At 37.9% G+C, this 17,075-nt stretch overlaps 1 protein-coding gene across 2 annotated transcripts in view; it reads right to left on the bottom strand.

Annotated features, from left to right (window-relative positions):
• The window catches only part of Pico (pico), a 50,514-nt gene that overhangs the window by 14,555 nt on the left and 18,884 nt on the right, over positions 1-17,075 (bottom strand). The window contains exon 2 of one of the 2 annotated variants that reach the window (XM_021331842.3): positions 14,736-14,782. The gene's annotated coding sequence lies outside the window, so the exon portion shown is untranslated. Of the gene's footprint in view, positions 1-2,121; positions 2,419-14,735; positions 14,783-17,075 lie in introns of those variants that run through there. The other variant, XM_021331843.3, reaches the window with a different exon arrangement.

Genomic DNA, 17,075 nt, shown 5'->3' with positions numbered 1-17,075 from the left:
TTTTACGGACTGATACGAATGAGTACCCACAGAAACGGGCAAAAAGTGCATTTTACTAGCAAACGTGATCTTGGTTCTATTAAATATCGCGTTTGCATTGCAATTGCTGCTAACGTCATTGCTATTTATAGAAGAAGTAAACGTTGCAATCGACGTTTTCACAATATTTGTATCGATCGCGAAAAAATGTTTTTGGCAATAACCATTAAAAGCTCTGCAACGACTCTTATCAATACTTTTGCCTAACAAAATGTAAAAAAAACACACTTAACTAAGAAGGAGCAGCCTAGATGTTAAACTAGCATCCAGCTAGTAATGAAGACATTAGTAACAAAAATCCTGACGGCTCCATCTTAACAGCATTTGTTTTTGTTGTTGCTAGAAAGTAATAAATAACATGTGAGGCTAAATTGCAAATTATTATAAGTTGTCCATACAATAAATGCATGTGTTGTAATAATATTTAAAGCAAACGAGCTTTCTCCTAAAATATGATCGCGTTTAGTTAGGGGAAAGTGTAGCAGTAGTTAAGATTATTAACGGAGCGGGCGTCAACTTGACATGAACTCGTCAATAGACTGTGATGCGGGTCGGTTTAACACAATATAAACCTATTCCAGAATATTCTTGTACCTCACATAAGCTATTTTCCGTGCATTTGATTATGTTTGATATTACTCCGTTCCTTATACATTAAAAAGTTAAATGTTAAAATGCAGTGTTCGCTTGTACATATGCCTCCCGATAGTGTAGCTTCCCACCCAATACTGAGTACACGGTAGTTTCGGAGACCAAGATATACTTAGAAAGTACATACATACAAGTTTAGAAAAGTTGCACTGGTACTTGCCTGAACTGGAATCGAACCCACACCCTCATACTCGAGAGGTTGGTTCTTTACCCACTAGGCCACCACGACTTTAGGGTATTTAAAAAAAAACCTGATATCTAATATGATATACCCTGCGAATTTTTACGAATATTGATTTCATCTCCCGGTAATTGAGTAAAGAGACCATAATTTACCGCTTGGATCATTTCGCGTTTAATCAGGTTATGATGCAATCTATCGATTATTCAGTGTTCATGTAGGTGGAAGTATGGAAGGGGCATACACAAGTATATGGAAACATCAACACTTCCCCTGCCCTTCAAACCGCCCCTAACACATTATTCTCGCATGGATTCTACCTTTAGTCGTCTAAAATTAAATTCGGCGGAGAGATGACTCATACGGCTATTTTTTATTATAAATACCGCTTATCTCATAGGACAGTGATGAATAACAAATAAATATTCAGAGTTCTTAATACAAAACGATAAAATGTCAAGTGACAGGAAATTGTTAAAGTTTAATGACCATCTCGGAGAAGAGGAGTGTTTGTGGCTCCATTCAACTGCGTTTTCCTCAGAAAGTTTAGGTCTTGAAAGTTTCGGTCTTCGGAAAGCTTATTTTCTGGAAGATGACAAGTACAATGCATAAAATTCTGAATAACTTCCGGATAGTGTCCAAAGTTAGTCGCTGCGCTATTCTGAGCTTGACGCATAAGAAGTGGCGAATTCTGTCATTTAGATGCTTGGAGCCATCATCATCATCCTCCTGCCCGTATACTTTTTGGCGATGGGGCAGTATTCCTTCTTCTTCATTTACCAGTAACATATCTGTCTTTCATACACCCGTCGTCTCTTTGGTCGTATATTCCCATCCTATGAGCTTTGATACAGCCAACGAACTGGACTACCCTTAAGGTTCTTATACCACGGAAGTAATGTGATGTTATGCCTACGTCATATTATAACTCTACTTAGTATCAGTTATCCTTCGTATGTCGTGGTCCGTGGTCACCTTGACCGAATATAATCATTCAAATGGTTATTACTGCTGCTTGCCATTACGTAGGGAACTGGCTGTCTACTGAATTATTATTTTAATTACTAAAGCAAGAATTAATTATCAGAATACACATTTAGCGATGTCTTAGAATACATGTTTAGGTGTACCTATTCTAGTCAGACATACAGACAGACTAAGCTTTCTTCAATATCATTACTATCAGGTTCCAAGTCTTTCCGTCTACTATAAATCTATGAAATAATATTGCGATAAACGACACAAATTACCTTGAACCATTCAATTCACGCCTTTGTCGATGAGCCACGGTCCGATACGGCTGCGGAAAGTCCTCGACACTTCGAGCTAACCGGTAAAAGTTTTAAAGTGAACAAACAATACAATCCAATTTCTTGAATGCTGCACTTAGCTCCGTCGGTCTGCACAATAATACGTTTAACAATAAACGCGATCCGTTCCGCGATTCGTTTCGCTCACAATCGCTCGCGAGTGATCCGGCCAAAGTGCGAGCCACATTATAAATGATATTGCAGTATAACATGCGTACTTGCTGACCAACACTAAATGAATGAATACTCTATGAGGTCGTGTGACGCGAGCCATCATCATTATACTAAAAACGCGTGTTACGTCATTTTTAACAAACACAAACACGCTCAAGGGAAAAGTGAAAAATAGTTCGCAGAACAAGTTCTTGGTCACGTCGCTTATCAGTTATCATACTTCGACTATAATACTCGTTGTTCTTATTACTGTGACGATCCATGGAAGGGTTATATTCTATACACAAGTTATCATATCACACAGTTACATTTAACATTTCCACATTCACATTACTCATTGAGAAGGTTTGTTCCATTCCCATGAGTAAAATTAACAAGTACATAGGTACATATAGTGTCGGAAATGCTTGTCGTAAATCCTAACATTGAGGTTAGAATGAATAGTTTTACATTTCCATACATTTTACTTATAGTGTTTCTAAAACGTCTGCCTACGTTCTCACGTTGTTTACATGAGTCGGTCCAAGTCGATGACTGTTCCATCGGCGAAGCTGGTTCATGGCGTGAATCATATCGCATCGAAATTATTGTTTGTACAACCGGATTAGTTTATCTTCTAAACATAATGTTAAAAATATTCCTATAGCTTTGAGTTCTATGTCGTTTAATTTGATTGACAAACATGTTTTTATTTTTTAAACCGGCCAAGTTCGAGTCGTACTCACGCACGAAGGGTTCGTGCCATTATCGAAAAAAAACTCGTATTTTGTAAGGGAGCTCCATAAAATGTTTGTTTTGTTTTATTCTAGTTTTCAGATTCATTGTTATAGCAGTACCAATAAGACATTAAGTATTTGCGAAAATTTCAACTGTCTAGCTATCACGGTTCCTGAGATACAGCCTAGTGACAGACGGACGGCCAGTCGGACAACGATGTCTTGTTAATAAGGTTCTGTACCTAAAGAGTAAAACGGGAAACTAAAAACAGAAAACCCGCTTGCATGAACATATCTCAACTAGCAGAAAATGGTGAAAAAAACTTGAAAAAATGGCAGCTGGGAGACCTCCTAGTTAGACCAAGTGTTCCATTTAACGATAGAAATAAAAATAATAGGTACCTACTATGCCTATAACAGTCCCCCAACTGCGGTTTTTGGCAGTCAGGCAAAATATTAACTTAAATACCAAACACGCGTGTACGCCTCGGGCTTGAAACATCAATAAAAGCAAATGTATCAGTTTGAAATATTGGCTATTAAAAATAAATGTCTGGTGCAGACTGCAAAGGTAATTCGAATATAACACTTTAATTTGGCAATATTGAGTTCGGAACCTGATAAATAAATTCCGATTCCCCAAATATATTTGAATAGTTGAGGCTCAGTGAATGAGTAAATACGTAGGTAAATTCCGATGTTTTTATTTAAAATCCAATATTTCCGTCTGCGCTTATCTTGTTTCCTTTGAATGATCGACAAAGCCAAATTGTTAAGTATTTTAATAATAATATATGATACATCGGAGCTTGTGGTTTCGCGAAATTGCTGCGAGCCTTTGCGGGGATTCAAGTAACTTGTGCGGTAACCATTGTTAATAAAGTAAGCTTAATTAAAGACTACGAGACATATAATTCCGATGTGTAGTTATAATGTTAACCACCTGTATCTGTTCTGCAGTAAAAGCTAATAACAACAATGGCCGTAATAACAACTTTATAAATATGGAACATCAATGCAAGCAAAGATACGATCTTTTCTCGGAATATCTGGTTTACATTTCTAGTCCAAGCTTCAGCTACATACACATTGAATGAATATTTTTATCTCATTTTGTCAAAGGACTCACTGGCAGAAACTAACTCTTTAAGCTTGCCTTTGAATACACCGGTCCATTCGTAAGTTATAAACATTTTCATTTTATGTTTAATTACGGAAAGATTTTCAAAAGGTAGAATAAGACTTACTTCACCATTTTTTACTTTGATAAAAGCAACGTTGGAAATGGAAATATTATTTTAGCTTTATGACACATCTGATACATAGAAATACCAATGTTTTTATTTTATTTACACAGACTTAAATGAACATCGTATTTACAAATATAAAGTTACCTTTTAATAAATATTAAATAACATTCCATGATCATCGAGCTCGCGGCTCCGTCCTTCGAACTGTGATGAATAATAATTGCTAGTAGTCATGATGATAATACGTACAACACTTACATACGGAGTCCAAAAGTGTAAACAAGATCGTTTCAAATATTTATTTAAAATATAGACAGTTTTGAGATTCTTGCATGAGACATATCCTATCTGACCCTCCGACCCAGTCATCCAGACAACCCGATACCCCCTCCTCCCCCCTTGCTAGTTGTTGCACAGACTTTCTGGAATGAAGGAAGAAAAAGACATGCTGCGCCGATCTCAAAGACAATTGGAACAAGGAAAGGGAATGGTGATGATATAGTAGAATGCATGGAGACATCTTCTCTGATGGTAGTAGTGAGAAGAACAGCCATTTATACTGAACAGCATTATACTTGCTTATAATATCAAAATAGCAATGAGGAATTGAGGATAGACTTAAATAGAAAAACGTGTTCAGATGCAACAATATCATAAGTAGGTACGTAGTTTACTGAGAATTACGTCCATTGCTAGTAAGCATGAATACGAGTAAGTAAAATGTTTATAATTTGAGTAAGTACTATTCCCATACTTCCAGCATTATTGATTGCAACAACTGCGCAATTCAAATCATTAATAGCTCACGATTAGCTCATTGTTATTGTAAATTAATATTGGCTTTATTTTCTGCTGATTTGGCTATGCTAATGTTCATTGGTATGGTAGGCACGAAGTATGTTATGTAGCTGTAGGCTTGTAGGCCAAAATAAAACCTACGTCATCAACTTCTTATAAGGTATCCCATACTAAAAGATTACATTCTATGGCAGTAGATGATCAATAGATGTGTACAGCAATGACCTCTTCAATAATTCAAGAAGGTACTGAGGCACCGGATCAGCAAATCTGACGTTCGCGAGACGGCGGCAGACGGAACGTTTCCTGTGCACACTGTTTTAACTCTAGATCTAAGTCAGTTCCTCGTTTATGTTGAGAGCTTGTTCAAATTGCATTACCATAGGGAAGACTTCGCTCCAGTTGCTCCTTTGAGATATTATTTTGAGTTTATTCGGCAAGGGAGGTTGTGGCTGACCAGTATTTGAATACGGGAACATTACATTAATATGAAACAATAGGCTATTGCAAATAATATAAAAGTATCAAATTATCAATGGCACCACCGTTCACGACATGTGCATAAGACATTGGAGAGGTTTAAATATCAAAAATGTGCTGAAACCGTAAATAGCTTTCGTACGGACGGTTTAGCCATAAACTGCGAAAATGTAAACAAGAAATAGCGCGCATGGCTGCATACCCACTTTGTTATGCGCTCGCGCAATTTCGTTTTAGAGCTTCCAAAATAGTTTAGTGTCGTGGTTTCCGTACAATACAGGCAGGTGTGAGCTAAAATCCTTATTATTGTTTGAATTGAGTGGTTACACGGTAAAACGGCTGTCCCCAATAGGAATTGATAAGAAGTTGTCATGGAGATGGGGAAATGTGTATTTGAGAACTGTAGAATAAATTCTGCGTAATGCGTAAGAACGGGCTTGTGTCCAGTAGTAAGTAGTGGGAAAATCAAAAAGGCAGATTGTTTTATTATCAAAACTTCATGTTTATTATGGAACATGAGTTAGATTCTCCAATTCTCCTTGCACCTAAGATAGAATTCTCAAGAAAAATGAAACCATCGGCGAGCGTGGCTTGTAAGATCTCAGGTAAACATAAGAGGTTCATGACGCGTACTTGCGCCGCTCGCCGTGCCCAAATATAGAGCAAATTCCAGCTTGTTGAGGCGACCATTAACATCACCCGTCCCCCTCCATGCGTGCTTGCCAAGCCGCGCGCATCAAACGCTGCGGCGCCGCTGAGCCGTCAGCACACGGACTTTGCCCTCCACATTCTTCCAGCCATGTCCAGACATGCACTTTATTGTCACAAGACTGGCTATACGGTACACATACCAAGGACAACTAATACATTCGACAGACGCAAGCTAAAAAACAAAAACTGAGAGATTTCTTGCAACATTGCGTCAGTATTGCGCGATAACAACCTACAGAGCTATTGACTTCACAGACATATAATGTTTGACTGAATAAAGGCGTTCTTGTAAGTCTTTACTATCAGAACATTTTAAATGAATGTAACAAGCTGGTTAGACATTAATGCTGTGAAACAATGGGCTCGTGTTCGTATAACATAGGCGAACATTTGTGCGAAAGCTTTTAAATGCGTTTGCGCCCCAGACGCATGACGCTGCATATTTTAGACACATGAGAAATGCCTCCGCCCTTAATGTATGCGGTTCGTACGCATGTTACAACACCCACTCTGACGAGGAACACTGTTATTGCGGAAACTATGTCTGGAAAGGGCTTAACAGATTGTGGAGTTTCTCAGGTAAGCCCCCATCTAAAGTCAGCCAGCATAAATCCCTAACAATCTATACCCATACAAGTAGAATATTCCCTTCGCAGTTTATTTCCATTTGTGAACCACTAACGCCATTTCATGTTAGTCTATATAAAATGGCCATCCATGGTGGACCTAAATAAACTCGTTATTTTCAATCATCATCTTCCGAGCATTTTCCCAATGATAAATGGGAAAGTCTAAGTCTATTTCTACGTCTGCCGTCATACGATATGTTTGAGCTACCTAAAACTTTTCAAAGAAAAGGTGACAAGTTCCACCAAGTTCGGAGTGCTGAACGACGGGGGATTTCATAACTCGGGGAGAGTGGGGTCTTAATTAAAATGAATTCCTCTGAGGAGCGAGTAGCGGCGTAACGAGCCATTGTGGCTATTAGCAAAGAACAATTGGAACGAACACGCGAGTGCAAGCAAGTTTACTGAACATCAGGAAGCTATTTATTAACATTTAAGAAAGAAATGCATTGTTTAAACATGGAACGACAGCGTTTTCATAATATTGTATGTAGTACTCGTTTATTGGTATCAGTTTCTCGGTGTGCTCATTAGTGTTGCTATTTTGATCATGCGTTCGGATATTGGGTGGTTCCGCAGTTATTTCCTGTGCCGTTTCAGAGGCATTGCAATCTCTATGGCGGAATGTTTATTTCCGTGTGCGGTTCCTGGGCCGTTGTCAATTAGCGCCGATACCGGCGTGAACCCCGTTCTGGTTTGTTTACTGTTCTCTATTCATCCGTGCGCACATGAGCTTGCAACTAATGGCTTTGCATTGCGCTAAATAATGAACTACTCCCTAATTGTATTAGAGCGCACTGTACGTGCAGACCTAGCCTGCAATAGGTCACTTTACGATAGCTCTTAATAACGTAGGTCCTTCTTACTAATAGGTATTATTAATGCGAAACTAACTAAACTAAATGTCAGTCTGTAGAGCTTTCACGCCCTCCCCACGCGACTGCGGGAAGTAGTTATCTCGGGGCGCAGTGGAACCGCAGGGAACTGCTAGTGATATTTTTAATACAATATCAAAAAAAGTGATTTTAATAAATAATACTATACTTAATGATTTTTCAAATATGATATAGATACTAACTGTTTTCCTGCGGCTTTACCCGCCTCCCGGCGAACTTCTACCTTTCTTCTCTTCTGTATCCGGATAAAATATAGTCTACATATGTAACCCGGGAATAGTCTAGCTTTTCCACAGCGGAAGAATTTTTCAAATTGGTTCAGCAGTTTCGGGTACAAAAAAAAGTTTCCTCTTTTTTTACAGCACTATAGACATCAAAGAATAACTGCTGACACATCATCCGAAAGGTTCTTTTTGATTGATCAAAAAGCTCTTTCATACACCTTAATTAATATTTTTCCATAATTAAAGGTACGAGACGGAATTTCCACGCCGAAATGATTTTTAAATACTGTACGAAATATTTCGTTCGGAACTCACATACTCCCCGAATTGTTCGGCAGCTCAAATAGAGGCTCGCTTTTGCAATCAAAAATGAACGTTCCTTTAATTTGTATTTTATTTTCGAGAGTACCAGGTAAATTGCAATGGAAAAACAATTGATATGCACATCTAGTGTACTAACATAATAAAGAGGAAACATATTTTGTTTGTTTGTAAAGGCTCCGAAACTACTGAACCGATTTGATTTTTTTTTACTGTTGGAAAGCTACACTAACCGCGAGTAACATAGGGTCAGATATTTAATTCCGTTAAGGGAAGAAGTTCAACCAGGACGCGAGTGAAACCGCGGGAAAACAGCTAGTAAAATATATACATAGATATTATAACGATGATAAATGTTACGTTGTCCGTTGATATAACCTAGATCAGGTTAACTTGATTGATTAGAACGAACGCAAATTACTGCCAGGAAACTGTGGGTCTAACTATTATGTATTAAGTATAAAATAATAGCGATCCGCTCCGGTTTCACACGGGATAACAGTATTTCCCCACTATTTAACGTAAATTATTATACATATAAACCTTCCTCTTTAATCACTCTATCTATGAAAAACTGGATGAAAATCGGTTGCATAGTTTTGAAGATTTAAGCGTACAAAGGGACAACAGGACATAGGGACAGAAAAAGCAACTTTGTTTTATATTATGTAGTGATACTAGTTTCAGGTCGCGGCTTCACTTGCGTGTTTTGATAAAAAGCCCAAGTCAGTTTAATTAGGTAGGTGCTGTACTGTTTTTTTTTTTATAATTCATACAGACAGGCAGTCTGTTACAGCCTTTTTTATCGTCCCACTGCTGGGCACAGGCCTCCTCTCACACGGAGAAGGTTTGAGCATTAATAGAACGCACGGAGCACGGAGAAGATAGGCAGTCGCTTCATGTAAATCATTAGTAGTCAGCTGCATACGGTTCGACTTTTTAAGACAATCACAACATGTTTGGGAAAAGGCTAGGCAGATGATTTTACCTAATTCCATCAGTTATTTTAAAAATATATATTTTTTTAAAATCCATACCGATATTTGATTTTCATTAGGTATGGTGTGTTTGTATGATTCTGGGTGTATTGATAAATAAATATTTTCAGTGAGCGTTTGATAGAAAATATTTGTAATAGGTTCAGAGAGAGCAAACAGCTAATCTCGTCCGCAAATAGCGGATTGATGACCAGTGTTTAATAAACAGTGTAATTTACACAAGTCTTCATTAAAAGCGTTGAAATTCGGCTGTAGGTACATGTTTTTTTAATATTTACCTAAGTATTGTGTACCTAAGTAGGTATAAAAATGCTTCAAAATTCATCGGCATTTTCTGTAAAGGACGAAGTCAAAAATGTTATTACAAGAAGTTTGTTGATTTGAAATTTGAGTCAACTAAACTACTAGACCGGGATTAGAAAAATAAAATGTACAATCTTAAATAAAAATATATAGGTACTTGCGGCCGATCTAATGATTAAAAAGTGAACTAGCTATACAGATACCATAAACAAATGAATTAATATGATATTCATTATACAGTGTATACAGTATAATAAGTGAGTGGGTGCATGCGATGTGGCGGCTGGCTAGCAAGGGGGCGGGACGGGAGGGTATCGATCGGGCCCCATTGCACCACCTGCCACTGCAACTTGGAAAATTCGCTTTTCTCATAGCACTCGGACAATACCGATATTGTCCACTCGACTCCAATACTCGATCCATTTCTTAGATTACTACGCAATTTACAGCGACGACCGTACCGCCAATTATTTTTTCTATTTCTTCAGCGACCGACTCGGTATAGAGTTTTAATTATTTTTTTTTATTTTATCCTATCAGCACAGGAAGCTGGAGCATTTTTTACCGCCTTTTTTTTTAAGGAGGAAGGTGCACCTTTTGCTTTATACTTTGAGCAGCATTTTATTTACGAAATAAGTTAGTGGTCGTATCTTTGCTCGAACTTTTTAAGCATTTTTTGCGGGAATTTTAAGCTTTTCCTTGCTGAATATTAAAATATATTCAGAAAAGGACTTTGACGTACCTACTTATAGTTTCTTAAGTCTTCCGTATTGAGTTACCAGGCTTCCTCTTTGCTACTTATGAAATTAATTTTACTTAAAAACTTTCTTATAGTGTTACAGTACAAGTTGCAAGAGTAAGATCCAAAGAAACAAGTTATATTGTGCGTAGGCGAGACCGCGGGGTGACACGCTCGCGCTGCCGACATCAACAGAACTGCATCGCGATTGCTATCTTCTACAAACATGTTTTTACGTGGCAGCCTTTTGATTTACCCAACAACTTTTCCACTCAGCGTTAACGCAAATTCGCTCGGAGATTTACGCGTATTTCATAAAAGGAAACGTTCCACATTCTGATAGTTAGGTGTAGGTAATACCTAGGAGTAATAAGCGCCGGTGGCAAGCGTTATATGGCACACCATACGACGCCATTCAATAGGCATGCCACGACATACCTATATGCACAAATACATCTCTCATGCATCAACCTGGTGTATTAATCATGCAAGGGCTGCGAACACGTATTTACGCTAGGCATGTGTATTTGAACTGCAATTACTTGAAACACTCAATGTGGATTAACGATCGAATGCCTGCATAGCTGATAGTGTTAAATGTCTTACTACAGGTATCTACTCCATGGATATGTAGGTAGTACATATATTCATGTTTGCTTGCATACAATACCATTCATAAACATGAAATCTATGATTTTATTTATATGTCAATGTAAAAAATGATATAAAATGACGTCAAAACTAAGAGTTGGAAAATGTCCTTTCAGTATAGAAACAATTTGGCAAAAAATGCCTCCGTACAATAGTAATAATAGAACCGTTTTCGACTTATATTATTACAGCTTTTAATCACAAGAATAGAAAACTTACGACTCATATTTGGGGTTCAATGCATCCTATAGCTACATTACGTCTTTATACAACTTCAACATAACAATCCCTACTTAGATCCGTGCGTATCACAGATAATATAGCATTTGTAGTCAGATTAATGGCGCGTATTCATCTCTCTATGACAGTACGGTCCTCACGCTTAGAGCACCAATTAGTATAGACAAAGGACTAATACCAGGTCTAGGAATACTAGCGAACCATAACCCTCTATTAGTCAATAACAGTATGAACACTGCCAATAAAGGATTATTGTCACAAAGGGATTCAGAGAGCGGATGTTAGTTAAATTACGGCGAAACACTAATTTAATTGACATAACAGACTCCGTACCTGGCATAAATTGTCAGTGAAGCGGAATTTTGCGTGAATATTAACGACACCATTTTAAAAAATCCCATCAATTTTACGTGAACGTTATTTTCTCTGGTAGTTGAAAAGAATCTTGTTGGGATTCACTCCTACTTAGAGATACTTTTATGAGCGAGCTGAAAAAAGTGACTTATCATCGTAGTGAAATCGGTCTTCACTATTTATAGAGTTATCGTTTCTAATAAAAACTTTAGAGCTTTGAATGACGTAGAAATCATCAGTACTAATATGAAAATCGGCTCAAGTATATATTCCTTTTTTTTATCGACATTGAAAACATCAACGTCAGTTAATATTTGCAAAATGTTGAAACATTTTCTTCATGTTGCAATTTTATACGTAAACCTTCTTAGCTTCTGACCCTCATATAACTTTCTAAGATCTGGCAGTCGAAGTTTTATTTGCAAGAGCAGACCCCACTCACATTAAGGCCTTGTATTGTTAAATATTTTTAATTATGGTTTTTCCTCACGAAGCCTAATGAACACGAGAAAACTTTGAGTCACGTTGATTTTCAATGCAATATTTTCAAAAGTTTATTTTAAAATTGTTCGAGGGAAACCCGCAATGTGACCACGTTTATTATTCACGTGGCAATGGCGAGGCGGAGGGTGGCTGGCGAAGGCAAGGCGGGATGAGGCGCGAGGAGGTGGCGGCCAAGACCTTCAACTAGCGGTGCTATTGACCTGCAAATGGATTTTGTAACGTCATGTGAACGTAATCGAGTGTTAACGAGTGCCTATATACGTTTTCGGTGTGCGCTCACGCCAATGCACAATACCGTGCCAGCCGCATCGGGCCTCACACCTCGGTACATTCTAGCCGCGTGCAAACCCCAACTCGGGGTATCTGCGCATATTGTTCTAAATTGCTCTATCCTGGTCAGCTGGCTGTTAAGTGAATTCACATCCTGCATCACCGAGCAAATCTTGTCAATTGAATGTTATATAACAATCGCTGAAGAGAATAGAGGTCGAACAAATGCTTCCATTTTTGTGCGTTTCGTCGGGTGTAGTGTGTTGGTGTAGTACCTACTCCAGTAAGAACTTTTCCTCTCAGCAGAGTTTGCGAGTGGCGACAACACAATGTAAGGCAACACAATGGTGCAAATTTGGTGGCATCGTTCCTTCCGGCAATGCGCACAAGGTCTGGGTTGATCGGGTCGACGTCCTGCGCCCGCACCCCGCGCCCCGCCAGCTGTCTCCGCCTGGTTATATTTAGACCGGATGGCGGAGTTCTCACTGAAACAGATTCTCCCCTCTGTTTGCATAACGCACCAAATTGTGTGGCGGACTGACTCCTTTATTGCAAGACAATATGCACGGCTCCGGGTCACCTGTCAGTTTCAGTACTTTGCCTTCAATTGTATCAGATTGGCAATTTCATCGAGGCGAATAGGCTTTACCTCTAAAACGGAAATTGACAATTACTCTCATGGCTTTATGACAAGCACATAACACAATGCGTCACATTAAGGTACTCGTGCTATAATCGTGATCGTAATCTTTACTACTATAGTTAATCGTATGTTCGATCGGTCCCAAAAAGGGCAATGTACAGTTAGGTGACTAATGCAGTGAGATGCAAACGACTGTACAGCTTGCACAGTTAAGCACACACCGCCGCCTGACATATCGATGCGATTCTCACCACTAACTAATGCCGGTATTATAGAAAGTAAATATGTCTCGACAGTAATGACTATGTTAATTTCACCACTCACGCACGTTAGTCCGCCTAAGCGATACTTGAACAAAAAAAAACAGAACCGTACTCAAACATTACCACGGACATGACGAAATTGTGAAATATTGAAAATACCATCATTGTTTGTCAAGAATCGTAGATTATATTATGTGCATATTATATTTATCCACCATGGCTAATCGTCAATATAAATAGCCTCCAAGTATTTCCAGTAAGTACTCGCTGTCAAGGAAAATATATTTATTCATAGCTTTATGGTCTGTTGACATCATTTTCTTTATTATGTTGACAAGAATTCACTTTATTGCGAGACTTTTAATATTATACGTCCTACATTCTAGATAACCGGTTATTTCTTTAATTAAAACGAATTTATTATTTATTCACCTATGATATAAATTGATATGAATGAACCAATCATAAAACAAAAACACAAAATCAAGTCCAAAACGAATAACGATTCTAGTGCTTCAAATTGGCAAAAAAATTAAAGTAGAGTTCGTCAAAGATAAAAACTAACAGCCAAAAATCGAAACCCGACAGTGCTATATAAAACGTAAAAAGAGAAACATGTCATCCGTACCCATAGCCGTAAAATTTGTTCTCGCTCAAAGTTAAATGGAGCCATGACAGGCATCCCTTTGAGCTTTTAGAATCCGGTCGGTCCCTAGCGTGCACAATTTGTACCCCCTAATAGGTTTGTACCCATTGCTGATGCACACAACACTACATGTTCGTGTCCTAATTGGACTTTCAAATAGCATGTGTGATTAAATGGACTTTCTCGCGCTTATTTGTAAATCCGAAGCTACCGTTACTCGAGAACACGTGGAAGTCTGACTCCTGAATGCAATCTGTATTTGCCTACATTTTAATTCGCCTTTTGGATCAAGTCGGGCGACATACTGTTACCGGTGTTCACGCACCTGCTACGTTTATTATAATAAAATGTTTAACTTACTGAATAATTATAATTAAACGCTCCGACTTTTCTCAGGTCTGAAATGAGTTAAATTGCATTGCAAATGGAAAAGAGAGAGTTTATTTGTTGTTTTTTTTTGTGAGGTTGGTTGGAGCGTCTGCAAATTACAAACGTTCCCGACGATGGCATGAAAAGAGTTTATATTTTTATGAAATGTAAGGTAAGGTAAAAGGATTAATTGCAAAATTGGCAGCGCTCTGGTTATTTTGAAATATCTTTCTATTCAGGAGGATTTAATTTTCATAGTTGTAATATTTTGGCGCAGTTATGAAATGTACTACAGTTATTCCAGCTTTCCAACTTCCTTATCTTTTGAATAGGTATACAAATTAGGTACTTAACAGAAGTCTTTCAATATCAACTCACCCGCTAGAATTTGATGTTTACCGAAGCTGCATTTTATATAAAGGCATCTGGAACAAACAAAAGCATTGTTAGTACCGAAAAACCATAAAAATGACGAACCTACCATCGAAAATAAATAAAAAATATGTTTCCATTCGTTGATGAAGTTACTGGCGGCATTTCGTTTGCGCTTTTACGATCCATTCGTAAATAAAACAGATAGGTACAAACCAAACAAAAATAATAAATCCGTGAAACTGCGAACACGGAGTGCCCGGTGACTCTTTGTCGCTCAAAACATATCAAAGAGCTTTCAACGGGATCAAAAAAAAACAAAACTTAAATTCCCGTGATAGTGTTAGGCGAAGGTAAAAATGGACAGTTGACATGGGAGAACACAAACCCTAGGAAAATACCTTTGAAGTAGATGTAGTGAAGGCTAGTGCAAAACATAGTATCAGAATAAACAGAAAACAATATGATAATAAATGGTATTCTGGCAGTAATGTGAATTTATTTATCGAGATGTTTATTCTGAAGGTCGAAAAACAGTGCAGGATCCGTTTGCGGACAATGATAACCGTCTAGCTTGCTTGAAACATCTGCATGTATTAGTTTTATCCTTTGTAATGAGGTCTCGTTTATCAGAGCCGGTTCACAATTTAGATCCGAGGTCGTTTCGTTAAACGGAAATGCCTTGCCTACACAGCCTGCGCCCGCGAATATGTAGATATTGCACATAAATCCACTGCCTACTACGATTGCCTACTAGTATTAAATGTTTATACATTATTTATTAATAACATTTTAAGATAATACTATAGAAGAAAACTTGATACCTTTTAGTAGGAAGATCTCTGTATAAGCTAGTACCTGTATACTATTAATTCTGTGGTGAGAAATTTCGCGTCTTCTCAGTTTCTGATTGCTTCACTCAATTCGTCTAAATGTCTACAATTGATTTCAACATCAAACTTAAAGAAACAGAAACATTAAAATCAATAGTTTCGGCAATAAAATTAGGTTCACGTAGTTTTGCAAACTGTTTCAGATTGATCCAGGATTTGTCATGGTCATGTTACAATTTGAGAATCTAAGTTGCCTCTAGCTACTCAGAACAACTGTTCTTTCATTAACTATGATAAATTAAAAAGTAAAAATGAGCATTAGAAGGTAGAAGTTTCAATACCTGTAAATAACGATAAGCCGCACTTTCACTACATTAATTTTTATCAGATAAGACGCGAGCAGGAAATTGATTTAATATAGACACGTAGCGTAAGAAAGTATTAAAAAGCTCTTCATATTTGGAAAGTTTTCATAAGTCAAAGGACTTCCAAAGAGTGAGTGCGCCCACGTTAAATGTTACTTGTGTAATGTCGAGGATTCGTGAATGTGGGTAGTCAGAGACATCAGACAATAGAACCGAGGACACTTGCATAGAACCCACGAGGCACCCAACAAAAACTGGTTACATTTAAATGATAGCTATGGCACTTGACCTACTTGATAGTTCAGACTAAAAAGTTCAAAAAACGTGAGGATTTTGTCAATGGCCCTTAAAAAATATTTCGTTTGACAATTTAATCGGTGGATTCGTTGAAATCAACGTTTTGTTTATTCTTCTTTGAGTTGATGGCTTTCATTTTGGAGGCCCAATATTTCGCCACGCACACAGCATTCACTGTGGGGCGCGGCTAAATCGTCATGTTGGGGAGAGCTTCAGTCCTACACCTTTGTATAACTTCCTAGCGCTACTATTAATCGAAATCGAAGGTAGTCAATCACGAGTGGCATTACGTGCTCTACTGAATTATTCTGCATTGAACTGGAGTGTCCGGCGTTGGCAGTCGCATCCAATCCCGTCCATTGCTAATTTGCAACTTCGATATTAAGCTGGGCATCGACTAGGTAATTAGATCGTACGTACACTGGAACTGTGTTAGTGACAGGTAATAAGGTTACGTGTTGGGCCGAGGATAATGGACTTCCGATGTTTGAGGTTAACAATGCTAGTATGCTTTTTATTTAAATGGAAAGATATTTTACATAGTACCTACCTAGATATTTTGTGTGACATAACATGACTTTAAATAAAGTTATCTTAGAAATTAACTTTTCTGGTAACTACGTAGAGTAATTTCCCATCCCATTCATTTCTCAACACATTTTCGACAACAGATTTAAAATCAAGCAAAGTCGATTTCAGTTTAGAAATAACACAATTAGTTTTCGTTGGTCCATTTTTGCTTCTGAAGATTTTTTCTTTTCGCAAAAACTGTCAACTCTTAGAAATCGGGGCGGCATATTGACGTGGGCAGTCAATCTGATAGCGGATAGGCCTATCGGATATTGACACCT

The sequence above is a fragment of the Helicoverpa armigera genome, chromosome 1, assembly GCF_030705265.1.
Source record: "Helicoverpa armigera isolate CAAS_96S chromosome 1, ASM3070526v1, whole genome shotgun sequence".
In the NCBI taxonomy this organism is placed as follows: Eukaryota; Metazoa; Arthropoda; class Insecta; order Lepidoptera; family Noctuidae; genus Helicoverpa; species Helicoverpa armigera.
Note: the sequence above shows the minus strand (reverse complement) of the source record. Positions and strands in the feature narration are given on the sequence as shown.